At 35.1% G+C, this 14426-nt stretch overlaps 1 protein-coding gene and 1 non-coding gene across 3 annotated transcripts in view; both read right to left on the bottom strand.

Annotated features, from left to right (window-relative positions):
• The window catches only part of LOC118189561 (calcitonin gene-related peptide type 1 receptor-like), a 501544-nt gene that overhangs the window by 416072 nt on the left and 71046 nt on the right, over window positions 1–14426 (bottom strand). The window lies entirely within an intron of this gene.
• Window positions 495–567, bottom strand: TRNAM-CAU (transfer RNA methionine (anticodon CAU)). The gene has a single exon. It is a non-coding gene; the product is annotated as a tRNA-Met (tRNA).

The following is a 14426-nucleotide window of genomic DNA, read 5'->3' as shown; positions in this document are numbered from 1 at the left end:
ATATGATTTTCTTAGTATTTGATGAATTCTGTTAGTTAGTGAAAGTGTTAATACTAATTTCTACAGGCTACAGACTTTTCTAAGTATAAACAGGACTACGCATTTCCCCATGCATACTTTCATTCTGTAAATGGTAGCCTGCTCAACGAGGATTTGTTCAGCGGTTTGAAGCTTGGTGAGAGTATAGATTGTAGAGACATTAGGTTTATTTCGAAAGCAGGAGAGATAAAAAATGAGCAATACCCTCTTTGGGATTCGAACCACAGACCTCTTGAATACGCGCCGAGCGTGCTGACCACTACACTACGAAGGCATTCTAAAAAGGCGAGAGAAATACCTTACATACTCCCCTTTTTAAAGGGCAACTGGGGATTAGGGGACCCAGTCATCAAATCCTGGTGGTGGAGAAACATCATCCACCACCGTTTTTAAGTCGGGCGCCACTGTAGAGACATTAGGTATTTCTGAAAGCAGGAGAGATGCAAAATTAGCAGTGCCTTCGCCGGGACTCGAACCATGGACCTCTCGAATATGCGTCGAGCGTGCTCACCACTGCACTACGAAGGCATGCTAAGAAGGCAGAAGAAATATCTTATAAGCTAACTCTTAAGCTTTCTGCTTTGGTGTCTTTTTGGTGTCTCTAAAAGAGCACACAATTTTAGCAAATTTATTTTAATATCTAAACCTTCTGAATATCATCTACTTGCTGAATAGGAGTGACGAAAATGATACGAGTTGTATTATACATTATGTGTAAAAGGATTTACACATTGTAGTATCCATTATTTGTCTATCTGCTGAATAGGAGTATAGAAAATGATGTGCGATTATACATTATTTATAAAAGGTTAGGAGATAATATTATACTTATATTTTTTACGTAAAACGTTAGAATCTTAGCTGTACTACTCCATGCGGGTGACATTTTTCAGAGTGCTTTGCTAGTATTACTGATAAAGAACTTAAAACTCTAGATTTGCAACAATCACGGAAAGATAAATCAGTGAGTCTAGCCTCATAATCTGCCCATATTTAGATTACCGTCGGAAGTTTCACATAAAGTAAAATGGAAGTGTCACGTGTTAGTTGTCAACTTGTTGGAAGCCACCGTTGATGTAAATCACCGGTCTATTAATAAAACAATATCTCATTCAAGATGGTAGGTAAACGCCCTCTTGCGTCACGTAACATAATGACAAAACCGCAATAAATCAGGGTGGCGAAGTTAAATGTTAAAGTAAAGAATGGGAATTTTTTCTTGCATCTTGGAATTCATTGTTAAAGTGCCAAGCTGAACTAAGTTTGGAAAATTAATATTCGGTTAATGTTTGTATGAAGACTGCATCGTTAAACTGGACTTAACGGAATAAACGTCAACAAAACTATGAAATAAATCAGTATTATGCACCGCCGGTCTATTGAACTATTATTCATTGTTCTTAAGCCGCCTTTAGAAAGCAAATAAATAGGATGAACTCTAGTTAATATGAACTCGTAGAGGTTAACAAAACTACAGTAGATGCTGCTTATTGCGATTAATGTTATCATTCGAATTATCAACTTCCGAATATTATTGAATGTTATGGAATGGCCGAGATCCAGCCCTTTTGTATATGAAAACAAGGAAAATACGTCACTTTTGTGGTCAACAATTCGGTTAATATAATCACATTATTTTGTAATACATTTTTTAAAAGGAATTAAAGTCGCCAAATAAATTTTAAATTCATTATAAAAATTACCAGGTTGCAGAAAAATGTCGCCAAGTGAGGGATTAAGTCGCCAAATATCTTGGTTTCATTCGTTAACCATTTAAAATTAGAGAATCAATTAATCTCAGTTTAAAGTATATTTTCAATAACTCTATTGATTTCGAGAGACAAAAGTCCCTCTTCTTTAGCAGCAAAAAAAGTCTGCGGAACTTTTTCTTTTTCATAAAATACCTGCGCCAAATTACGGTTGCTATTTTCTCCAATTTTATAGTCTGCATTGGCAAATTCTTTTCCAATGAGGGATGCCCGACGAATTTTAAGATTGGTGGTTAAGCATCGGTCAAGAAATTTCTAGAAACGTTTTGAACACTTTATGAATGATTTCGTCTTTTCTTGATGCAAATGCAGTGAAAGTGCTTATGTTTCTAGTTATATTTATATTAAATTAGTTAAATGTCGTTGAGGGTTTAAAGGATATATTTCGTCATCGTTTAATGTTTTCATTTGTTTAATGTTATCAAACCAACATGACCACAATGTCTACTGTATTTGAATTATCATGAAATTGGAAAATCGAAAGTAAGGATGTAGCGTCATTAGAATTTTTTCTTGAATCAGGAAATTATGAAAAATAAGCAATGCCCTTGCCGGGACTCGAACGTGCACCTCTCAATTAGGCGCCGAGTGTGCTAACCGTTACACCACGAAAGCATGCCGAAAGGAGGGAGGAAATATATACTCCCATTTTAAAGGGCGGCTGAGGTTTACGAGGAGTAGTCGCCAAATCCTGGTGGTTAAGAATCATCATCCACCAACGTTTTTAGTTCGGACGCCACTGTAGAGTCATTAAGATTTTGTTGAAGCAGGAGATCATGAAAAATAAGCAATGCTTTCGCCGGGACTCGAACCTGGACATCTACAACGCGCGCCAAGTGTACTAACCGCTCGAAGGCATACCGAAAGAAGAAAGGAAATAAATACCTAATAAGGATTTCTGTGCTTTGCGTAAGTATAAAATTCCTGTAAAACTCTTGGTAAGCCGAAATAACATAAAGCAAATAAACGATTACGTTAATTTACATAGGAAAAGAATTTTATTTTTCCGAAGTCTAAAACAATTAAAAAAACTAAAATTAAGTAAACATTAATTAAATAAAGTTAAATATAAATTATAAAATAAACCTAGTCTTTTAAAAACTAAAATATCATTAGAAGAAATTATACAGTGACAAATATCTAATCCATAGATAATAAACTCGGTTTGAAATCATTTTTAGTGGTCCCAAATTTTTGATAGAGAGTAATTAATACATATGAATATTTGCTGAAAAGAAAAGCGCAAGTAATAAAAATTCCATACTGTAAATTATTCGTCGTACTAAACTAAAGCGTAATAATAACCTTGTTAACGATAAGAGCTGTTGAGAAAATAGTGGAATGGTAGATTTCTGGTCGATAAACGATAGCGATTAAAAAGCCACTAGTAGGTAAAGTGATAAAATGTTACATTTTAAACTATCGAATCAAATATAAATAAGTTTAGAAGAAAGAATTGTCAAAGGATTGTCAAAATATTCCAACATCTTTTCTAAATTACTTACACTTAAAGTTAAGTAAAAAGCAATTTTACTTTGATCTAGATTTTTAAGAAGTCTTTAACTATTCCCAAGGTTCTCAGGGACAAGTCACTCTTCTTTAGAACTAAAAGCAGTGCAAATTATGAGGAAGGATCAGGATCTTCACTTTGTAATTGGCATCAACTGTTAACATTTGACCCAAAAAATCTTGATTTCACCCTAGGGTCTTTCACGGAGTATTTGTTTAAAGCCTTCGCACTGTTCTTCGAAATGATGAGATGATCCAGGGAAGTTGATTGCAGGTATAATGCAGAAATTCCCACGCTGGTGCTATCGTCTTTCTTATGGAATGGAGGAATGGAGATGGCTCAGGATTCGTCATTTAGAATAAGCTTTCTTGGGTAAATTAAAAAGTATACAGGCAGAGAATGCATGAAATAAAATGAAGAAATCGCAATCTTTAAAACAAAGGGAGACGCAAATTATTGTAAAAGTAAGTGTAGTTCAAAATTCGGGGCCCCAACCCGAAATCTAAATGCTCATAGTAAAGTTCTGAGTTGTGATGAATAGAGGGGCGCCTTTTCACAACAATTTCAATAGCTGGATTATCATTTTTAATGGGCCAGATAGCAGAAATTATACATGTTTTAAAAGAAATTATAAGAATTGCTCAGGATCACTTTCACTCCACAAGCCATTGTGTTGTTCTGCAATTTATTTTAGGTTCTTAAAGTCACAAACAACGACCAATACATTTCCTTTTTTGTCATTGATTTTGTTCTCTAAATGATTGTTAAATTCTTTGCAATAATTCAAAGTGACAATGAGATAGCCTAAGCTTAGCCTTTGGGATTTAGATACAATTTCACGAGAATTTTAAATTAGAGCTATAAAATTTAAAAAATTACCCCAAAAATTGTACATTACATGCAAATTTAGGGAGAATTCCACAACAAATTTATTGAATTTGGTCATTCTTCACTCACATCTAAAAACCAGATTATTTTTTTCCACAGATAGCAAAAACAAAAGCTCATTAATGAAAGAATTGAAGAAGTAAAAAAAAAATCGAAACAGGACAATGCATTACCTGAGAAAGGTGAAGCAACACATTCATTCCCGGTATTTCCATCAAAGTCATAAGATATTTTCCCAACTAAGTTCATTGCTCTTGATTACATTTTCTAGAGTAGTATTTCCCAATTATATATAATCACGAAGGAAAAATAAATCTCAGGAAATGAGAACTTTTGTTAGTTCAATTAGAAATACACTCAAACTGAAAATCACATGAAAAATTATATTTTTTCAGAGTAAAAGGCAACTACAAATTTATTCTTGCCAATTTAAAATTGTAAGTGTGTAATTTTTAGCCCATTAATACACTGACACTCGAAATACACTCGAAAGTCTGTAAATGAAAAAAACGCGCGTTTGGGTGTATTATTATTAAATTATTTATGAATATAAATATTATATATATTATTTTTGTTTAATTACTTATAAAGATAATATTTAAATAATGCATAGCAGAATTGTTAAGTACTTTAAGAATATGTATACGTGACGTTTTAGGGAAATGAATACAATGGCATAATTATAGCAAGTTTTTTCTAAGACGCAGAATGTTATGTAGGAAAATAAATACACCAATCTGATATTAAAAATTTACAAAAATTAAACTAAGCATTTCGACGAAGATTTATCCTCATCCCTCTTCAACTAGCAAATTCATTCTGCTTATAAATAATGAGTTTATATTATTAATATTTTATCCGAAATTAGCAAAAATTAATTTGCATTATTTCTTAATTCCGAATTTATTTGTAAATGACGATTTTTAGTTTTATATTTATGAATATTTATTCTGTAGTTTAAAAGAAACTAGATTAGCATTGTAAATGAAATGTTTAAAAGAAACTAGATTAGCATTGTAAATGAAATGTTTAAAAGAAACTAGATTAGCATTGTAATGAAATGTATACATAAACGTTTTAATTAGTTACATCAGTTGTCTAGTAACTCAAGCATTTTTACAAATGCTAACCTTTTATACAATTTTATTCTATTAACCATTCTATAGTACTGAACAAAGAAAAAGTTATATTCTATTTTGTAAATAAATATGAAAGTTTTAAATTATTCAGCTGTTTGCTAATTTAATGTTCAAGCATTTAAAACGCAATAGCTAAAATACCGAAAATACTTCTCATAATTTTTGCCCCCTAGGAGTACTAAGTTTGAAATCTCAGGCAACAACATTAAAATAAACGTTACAAAAAATTGCTTTATTAGTCAAAAAAGATGGTTAGTTAAAATAATCTGGTTAAAAGCACGAGGATAATTTGAGGTATTTTCCTAAATTAAACTGATTTAAAATTAGAAAGGAAGCAAAAATTATTTGTGCAATAACTGTAAAAGCTCTGGACAAACACACGCAAAAATATTAATCAGGGAAGTTAAATCGGAGCAAATATTGCACTGGCGTCTACTTCTTAAAATAGCAGTCTTAGAATAACATCTCAGAGCGTTGACGAATTTTCTCACGTTTCTGTGTTCATAAAAGTCGTGAAATTTGTTTACTAAGCAACATATTCTAAACCCTCATAAAATCACAGCGCCAGAATAAACTCAGGCATCTACGAAAGATACTATGGCAACCAAAAAATTTTTCTCTGACCCGTTTAAACAGGATGATGCCGGAAAAGTTTCGGAAAGTGAATTTATAAATACACGATGGAAATCATGTAGACAAAACTTCTACAAACTATTTCTACAGATATATAACGGCGTTAGGGTAAACGGCTAAGCTGAATAACTGGAAGAGAATAAATTTTCTGAATTTTATTCTCTTTATCTTGAAATCCAAACATTTATGCAGAAACAAATTTGTCAAAGATCTGGCGCTGGAACAAACTGTAATTTTCTCAATCAAAATATGCTTTATTTTGATATGCAAACTGTCTCCTGCATAGGCATCTAACTCAAAGCGTTTTTTCAAATATTCCACATAATACAAAAACAGTACTAATACAGCGTACAGAAAATTAACAGCGTATAGAAAATTAAGCAATTTAGAGATAAACTATCATAGAATAGCTTAGGGCTGTACTTTCTTTCTGTACAAAATTTTTTACAATCATCTTGCATAACAGTGGTATTCGATCTAGTGTCGCGAAAAGTTATATTGGGTTCGCAAAACGGATGAAAAAATAGTAAATAAATTTCATTGAATAAATATACATTGACAAACTGTTTTGAGAACTACTTTTGGGTCGGCATGTTAACTCGATGTCCCAAGTAGGTTCGCACTGCCAAAAATTTTGAATATCACTCTTGCATAACAATCTCAGTCCCGCATAGCATTTATATATGCAGGATGATACAAAATAGTTGATTCACTTTCAAATGGCTTTAGTTTCAAAATTTGTAAAATCTAATACAACTCTCCACATTTTCATTACAAGTATTCTGAGTAGATCTCTTTTAATCCCCCTTTAATTCAAGAAGACAATACAATTCCTGCCAAACCTTCTTCAGTATAATAATAATAATAATAAATAAATAAATAAACATGTAGAAAAATTAAATGTTAAAAATGTAAATCAATATCACTAACAAAACGTACATGGATTTACTAGCGTTTGCGGTTAAATAGCATTCTGCTTCTGCTGCACGAATGAAGATGGCGACAGAGGACTTTGTGCTCACGAGGTTCTTCGTTAATTAAAGATTCTGAGTTCGCGTACGAGCTCTTGCAGTGTGCACAGTATTCCTAACCAGTGTGACTTAATACTCATCAATCAAGCAAGAACAGACTTTGAAATTTAGCACTAAGCATGAGATATATGCTAATAAAAATCGAAGCTCACAACCGTAACCAAAATTGTTAAAAAAAAAACAACTTTCAGACGTGAATTAGATCTTCTAGAGAGGTGTTTTATATTCATAAAAACCGTTCCGTTCTTCGTCTCTATCCAATTCTAATCCATCTTTAGCATCAGCTTTTCAAGAAATTTTATACTTGCTCCATGCTTTTGTTAAAATATCACGCTAATGTCATTTTTCATACTTCCAGATCATGGGGGCACTTTAAAATGCGGCGAGCCGAAAGTCCTCTTCAGAGGTTGATGGTAGGGGAAGAAGGGTGGGCGACCCTCGGATCCCCCCCAGAGTGCTCTTCATCAAAATTGGGGCGCGGAACTCAGAGAAGTCGTTTTGTCACCTGTACGGCGCTCGAGGCTCTTACAAAGAATATGTATTGCTAAGAAGGAAAAATTCGCAGCAGCAGGAGTGGCTCCCTTCGAACGAAAAGGGAAACAGCTGCGCATGCGTGAAATATGTGTCGCCTAAAAGCGCCAAAGCTCGAAGCTGATGTCGAAGTCCGAACAGGTTCGACGGTTACGTTTATCAAGAGTTTAAATTGTGTGACTTCATTTTTTCCCACCATATTGACGGATATAAAATCATCAAACTGCGATATGGAAAATACATGTTCAGTGAAAACGAAAGTTAAACTTCACCTAATTTTCTTATTCATCTTAACCAGTGTTCCTCAATTTCCTGTACACGTCGCGGAGGAGGAAAATTTCGCCCAGATCCGGTATATCACAGAAGGGGAAATTCTCACCAAATTCCGTCGCCAAATCCCTTGGCAAATTTTCCCTCTTCTTTCTAGCGGTGTAGAAGACAAACTGGTTTACATTACGTCTATGGAGCCTTTCCTTCTTTACATAGACGTTTTTTGGCTCTTGCCAACTCCAGTTCTTGCCGCGATGAATTTCGTGGGCTTGTTCTGATTTTACTCTCAGACAAGTGAGATAAGTCGTAATAATGCAACATACTTCCAGATAAAGATGAAGACTCTGCTGAACCTTCTGAACTAATGATCGACATTTTCATTCACGTTACTCTGATTCTTGTTGATAATTATTATTTTAACATTAGTTCTTCGGATTTTTCTAATCATTGTAATTTTCTAGTGTGCTCTTTACTCTGTCCTCGTAGTAAAAGTGAGACGACAGATTACTGTATTTCGGAAGTTTTTAATTAATATCTCAACCTATTAGAGTCGTACGAAGATGAAAACTGTATCGATGGGTTCGGAGAATGTTTTGGAATGCGAGGATAGGTGTCTCGAATTTCGACTCGACGCCATTCCGTAGATATTCGAGAAAAAAGAATTTGGCACGTAGCCAAATCCCTCTAATAGGGAAAACCCAAGAAAGAATTTGGAAAATGTATGAAAAACGTAGAGGAAAAATAGTTTTTAATTTATATCTCGGCTAATTAAAGTCCCAAGAAGACACGAATGGTCAAAATGGCGTGCCACGGACCTGTGGAATCCAACGTTGTGCTTCGCTAAGCCCGGGAGCCAGCCGTTTCGGAGGAGATGAAGTTACTTCACCTCATATACACTGGTGTCGACGAATAAAGGACGAAGTCGAAAAATTAGCATATCAGCTGAACGAAGAGGCAGCGCGGACAGAAAGACCAATCAGGAGATTAAGTAAGGTGATGTACGGTAGCACATGCACAGATATGCAGGTAGACGTAATGGGGGAGTGTCTGAGTAGTATAAAGCATGTTGTCGGTGTAAGATCAGTATTTCTGGCAAAGAGATTGCACGCCGTATAGCAGTTAAAATCACACCGAGTTGCTGCCTCAGCGAGAAATGGCGAATAATTAATCTGTTAGACGACATCTGGATGCTTTTACCCGCGGCCGAATCATTGGGAAGTTGGAGTAAGGCCGCAGTGTGACAAGTGTGGCTGCAGATTTCGGAATTGCACACAGCATTGTTTCATGACTTTGGAGACAATTTCAAACTACAGGAACAGCTATCTGGGGGTTTAGTAGTGGTCGTCCACGAGGAACCACACCCGCAGATGACCGGTATATTGCCTTATAGGTCAGAAGAAACAGGCGTCAGGCAGCGGGAGAAATCGCTAGACACACGACACAGGCGACTGGACGACCGATATCGCGTTTTACCGTGGCCAGAAGACTGCACGGTGGTGGTCTGTTTGCACGACGCCCTGTACGGTGTGTACCTCTAGCCTGCCCATCGGAGAAGGCGTTCTCTGTGGTGCCTGGAACACCGGAATTGGAAAGACCTTGGTAGTGGTACAGACCTTCATATCTTCGACGCAGGTTCAGTCAACGGGACCCGTTATTGTAACGAGATTCTTCTTCCATATGTGCGTCTTTTAAAGGCGCTATGGGTCCGCAGTTCCTTTTCAAGGACGACAATGCACCATGTCATCGCACAGTAGCTGAATAGCTCTTAGAGAGTGAGAATATTAAACGTATGGATTGGCCGGTACGATCTCCGGATCTCAATCTTATCGAGCATGTATGGGATTTTCTAGGCAGACGCTTGGCAGCTCGTACCTTACCACCAGTAACGATTCCGGAGCTTCGATTGGCGCTGAAAGACGAATGGGCAGCAATGCCTCAACAACTCATTGACACCCTCATTCTCAGCATGGGCAGACGCTGTGAAACCTGCCTAGCAGTCAGGGGAGATCATATGCCCGATTAAAGACCGGATGTTTCTTGCTGGACACCCATCTCAGGGATGTTTCGGCCTTCAGTCGCATTGCGCTCCATGCTACTTTTTCAATAAAGCTTCTTTTTATCCCTCTGATTTCTCTTTTAGTAAGTGTTGCTTACATTACTCATATCTTTACGTATTGGGAATCTTACGGTATTAAATGTGTTGATTTGGAAAGCTTTTGTACAAAGTTATATTGAAAAAAACCGTCTCGTCCTTAATTTTTGCACACCAGTGTATATATATATATATGCAGCTTAAGTGTCTGTTTGTCGCCGATAGTTTATCGGTTGCTTGCGTAACTGTACTAGCCAATGGGGCGAAGTTGCCACGGCACAGGGTTACCGTTTCAATTGAGACGTAGATAATTTCCTGTAAAACTTGCCTTTGCTATGACCATCCATAAGTCTCAGCGCCAAACGCGTGTTGGCATTTTTTTTACCTGAGCCTGCATTTGGACACGGTCAACTTTACGTTGCCTGTTCAAGATTTCGTGAAAGAACGGACATAAAATTAAAAAAATATTGGATCGTCGTCTGCAAGGCGAGCTTAAAAATGATGGAAATATCTACACAAGAAATGCTGTGTACAAAGAGATCTTTAACATGTGAATTAACATTTCATTATTTAAATGACCTTTATTGATTGAGCTAGCGGTGAACTCTTAAGAAATGTATCGCCAGTGGTTTCCTTCATTGTACTGTACTTTAAGCAATTAAGCAAGTAGAAGGGGAAACTCCGTGGGGCAGAAAGCAAAAGGGCGTCCTCGCCGCCTGCCCTGGGTAATTCAGTTTAAATTAGCAGACACCTTTGAGCAAATCATTTTAAGTGCAATTTATAATATGTAGAGCAGCGATCACTCAGTATGGCCGCCGGGCTTTCTAGTATATTATAGCGGTGAACTATATTTATCTAAAATCGGATATAAAAATATGTGTACATAATGATGCTCAGTTCGAAATAATTGAAGGACATAAGATTTAGAACATATGAAATAATATGAAAACTCAAAACCAGCTGGTAGTTGATGTACAAGTGACGTATTTTATTCTATAGGGTGTAATGCTTGGCTAGGACATTTAGCTTGCGCAATTTACTTTACGGTTGAGTATCACGCAAAGCATCCTCACAATAACGCTATTTTTTTAACATGTATGCGAGAAAAATACTTGAAGACCTAAGGGAGAATTTCCGGGATAAGATTAGACTACGTTTCGATTCTTTTTTTCCCAAATAAATCAATACTGTAATAGAAACATAAGTTTCTTTTTTTCAGAATAAAAACTCGACAAGGAATTTTAAAACATTTACTTTAAAAACATAACGTAAAATACTTACAAACATATAGACTGCGGTTCGGGTTGGATTACGTATTCTTATGCTATGGCGCTTTCAGTAGTCTGATTTTTGTGCGACAATGTCCAAGCTGAAAACTTACAGGGAAGGAGAAAACATCCTTCCGGGGAATTCAATCTCATAATGAGGAAAGAAAGTTATTTAAACATAATCGTAGGCCTATTGACTTCATGGGGGTGCAGAGACAGACAAAAAGTTTGTGACAGTATATAATTTTATCTTCCTACGCATACAAAGATGCAGAAAGATAACATCATATATTGATTAAAGTTTACAATAATCATACCTATATTGCACTGTCCTAAATTTATTATTATTATTGTTTATTATAATTATTTGTTTAGCACATTTTTAATAACCCATTTTTCCGCTTACCTAACCAATATTTAATTTCCCCGCCCAACCTAGACATTGGTTAGCGAGACTGACTGCCGTACCGAAAGGCTCGGGTTCGAATCCCGAAGGCATGGATATTTTTAAATGTATAGTGTCTGTGCGACATGGAAGTACTCTAAATATTTGGCGAGCCGAATATCCTCTCGAGAGGTTGGTAGTAGGGAAAGAAAGGTGGAGCAATCTCGGAACCGTACCCGTCAAAATTGGGGACCGAACGGAGCAAAGTCGTATTATCACCTGCATTGTGCTCAAGGCTGTTGCCAACGACACTCCTTGCCACGATGAACTTCTTGTGCTTGCGCTGATGTTACTGTCAGGAAAGTGAGATAAGTCACAAAAACAAGAAATTTAATTTTATTTATATCGGTTTATTAGGACCGTTTATCGGTTTACCAGGTTTATAGAGTTAAATGAAATCCTATTCGAGTAATTAATTTATATTTTCGCAATATTTACTGGTGCTTGTGAGCGTATGATGCATGGTATTAATTACAATTAAATGTACAATGTTTCGAGAAAAATTAGCTTTTATGTTTAATTGCAAATTATCTTCAAGATGAAGATTCTCGCTTTACTGCTCTCTATCATAAATGTTCTTATCAGTACAAAACAGCTGTCGACCACTGCACCAGAACATCATACGTCATGAGGACTAGAATATTTTATATAAATAGTTTACCATCTATCAGCAATTATGTATATTTATAAAAAAATAATTGCTTAAAGTCAATAAGTGGGAATCTCCAAATTCTCATTCGTTCTGCAGAATAAATTCTTAAAATACAGAATTAGACTTAAATATTAAATTCAAATATCAATTAAAGAAATTCCTTAGTTAGTCTAGTAGTGAAATTTCGTCTGCATTGTATTTAGACGCATTATGCTATGTTTTTTATTACACATGAAAATACTAGCCAAACGTAACTATTCCTAGCTTAAAAAGTTAAAGGATATTTTCATTCGCATATTCTCCTGAGTTTTTAATCGATTCTTAGCAAAAACCTTCAGACTATCGAAATTAGATTCTTGCTTCTGAAGTAAAAACTAATTAAAATAATAGTTATTTTCATAAACAGCCTACGTAAGGCATATGCGAAGTTACTTCGATCCTAATTAAATTTAGAATCGCAAACTAATAACAGACGACCTAAGATAATGTTAGTCTCATGATTTAATAAGCGACTCTTTCAGCCCAGCAACTGCGCGTGGGAAGCGAGCTTTTTATCGCAAATGAAAGCTTTTAAGCAAGAACACGAAACTTTGAGCATGTAACATAAATAATCAACTCCACAACCTTCTAAATATCCCCAATTTTTTGTAGATTATGACGCCTAATTTTAATTCTTCAAATCACAGTATTTAAAATATTTTACTCGAAATAACAATTAAAATAGAGAAAGATGTTTAATCAATAAGAAGTTTTTTTCCGTTTTTACAACATAAGTTTGTAGAGACATTAGGTAACTTGGGAGCAGGAAAGATGAAAAATAAGCAACCGCCTTCGCCGGGAACCGAAATACATCACTCACAACCCTTTTAGTTCGGGCGCCACTGTAGAGACATTAGGTTAATTTGACATTAGGTTGTTGAAAATTGAATAAACGCCTTCGCGGGAAATCGAACAGTGGACCTCTGGAATACGCGCCCAGTGTGCATACTACCACACCACGAAGGCATGCCAAGAAGGCAGGAGAAATACCTTATAAGTGAAACGCATTTTATAAATTTGTAAATAGATTCTCTTAATGGGAGACAAAATTTCTACAGCTCAAGCACTTATTAGTATTATGACATTCGAATAGATCCTCCTTTGTATTCATTGACATCAAATGTGAATTTAGTCACAAACCAAATTTTTTTTGGTCTGTATAAGCTTTCAAATGTTCCCGCTAAATGTTATCGCCATGTATTATTTTTATATAAATAGTAGAGCGAATGTAGAAAAAGCGAAAGGTATGGCAACATTTAATAATTTATCATCGGGAACTCTGGAGATATCTGGCATAAATTTTTCAATCTGATATAAGAATTTAAAAGTCTGATATTATTTTTAATTTCCACGCTCCAGTTTGTTGCCATTTGAAGAATAATCGGATATTTAATCTTTTCTTTTAAATTTAATCTGCCGGATTAGCAAATTAAACGATTTAAGAGCAATAAACGCAGTTCTTCATCTCTTTTATTAATTACCAGATGGATTCATGAAATGACACTATCTGAATTATATATTTCTTTTCTTTTTTAATAGTATTATAGTAATTATTTAAATTTCGGTCCACTCCACCTGCTAGTTATTTGAAAAGTGGAGCGGGTGGCAAAAGTGATTCGATGCAAAAGTGAGCTTCAAGAATAATAACCCGCCTAGGCTAAAACATGTATCATAACACTTGACTGGTTATCAGCTAATCTAAAGATGTGACATTTTAAATAATATATGATTTTACTGTTGAATTCTATTCGGAGGAAATAAGGTCTAATAATAAAAATTTAAAAGATAAAGAATGTTATGTCAGCAGCATTAAGAAACCTTAACAAACCCTCCAGTGCGACGTTAAAATTTGAATCCTTTCAGGATTTTTTTAAATTTAAAATTTTATTTTATTTTTTAAAACCTTTTTAAGTATCAGTCCTATCTTACCGGATGCGCTGTTCAGGAACTCAGTCTAAGTCAAAAACTTTATAATCTATGACTATTTAATTATGAAAAACTTTCTTATTGCAACAATAAAGCATTTGGTAATATGCGGCTAAGAGATTCGAATAATTTTGCAGTAGTTTGTTATTATTTAAGCAATTATGGTTAATATTGCCTGTTATTCCATCATAATT

Source organism: Stegodyphus dumicola, chromosome 7 (genome assembly GCF_044657685.1).
Source record: "Stegodyphus dumicola isolate Sdum_Otavi_A_Nest chromosome 7, ASM4465768v1".
NCBI lineage: Eukaryota > Metazoa > Arthropoda > Arachnida > Araneae > Eresidae > Stegodyphus > Stegodyphus dumicola.
This window is presented reverse-complemented; position numbering and strand designations above follow the sequence as displayed.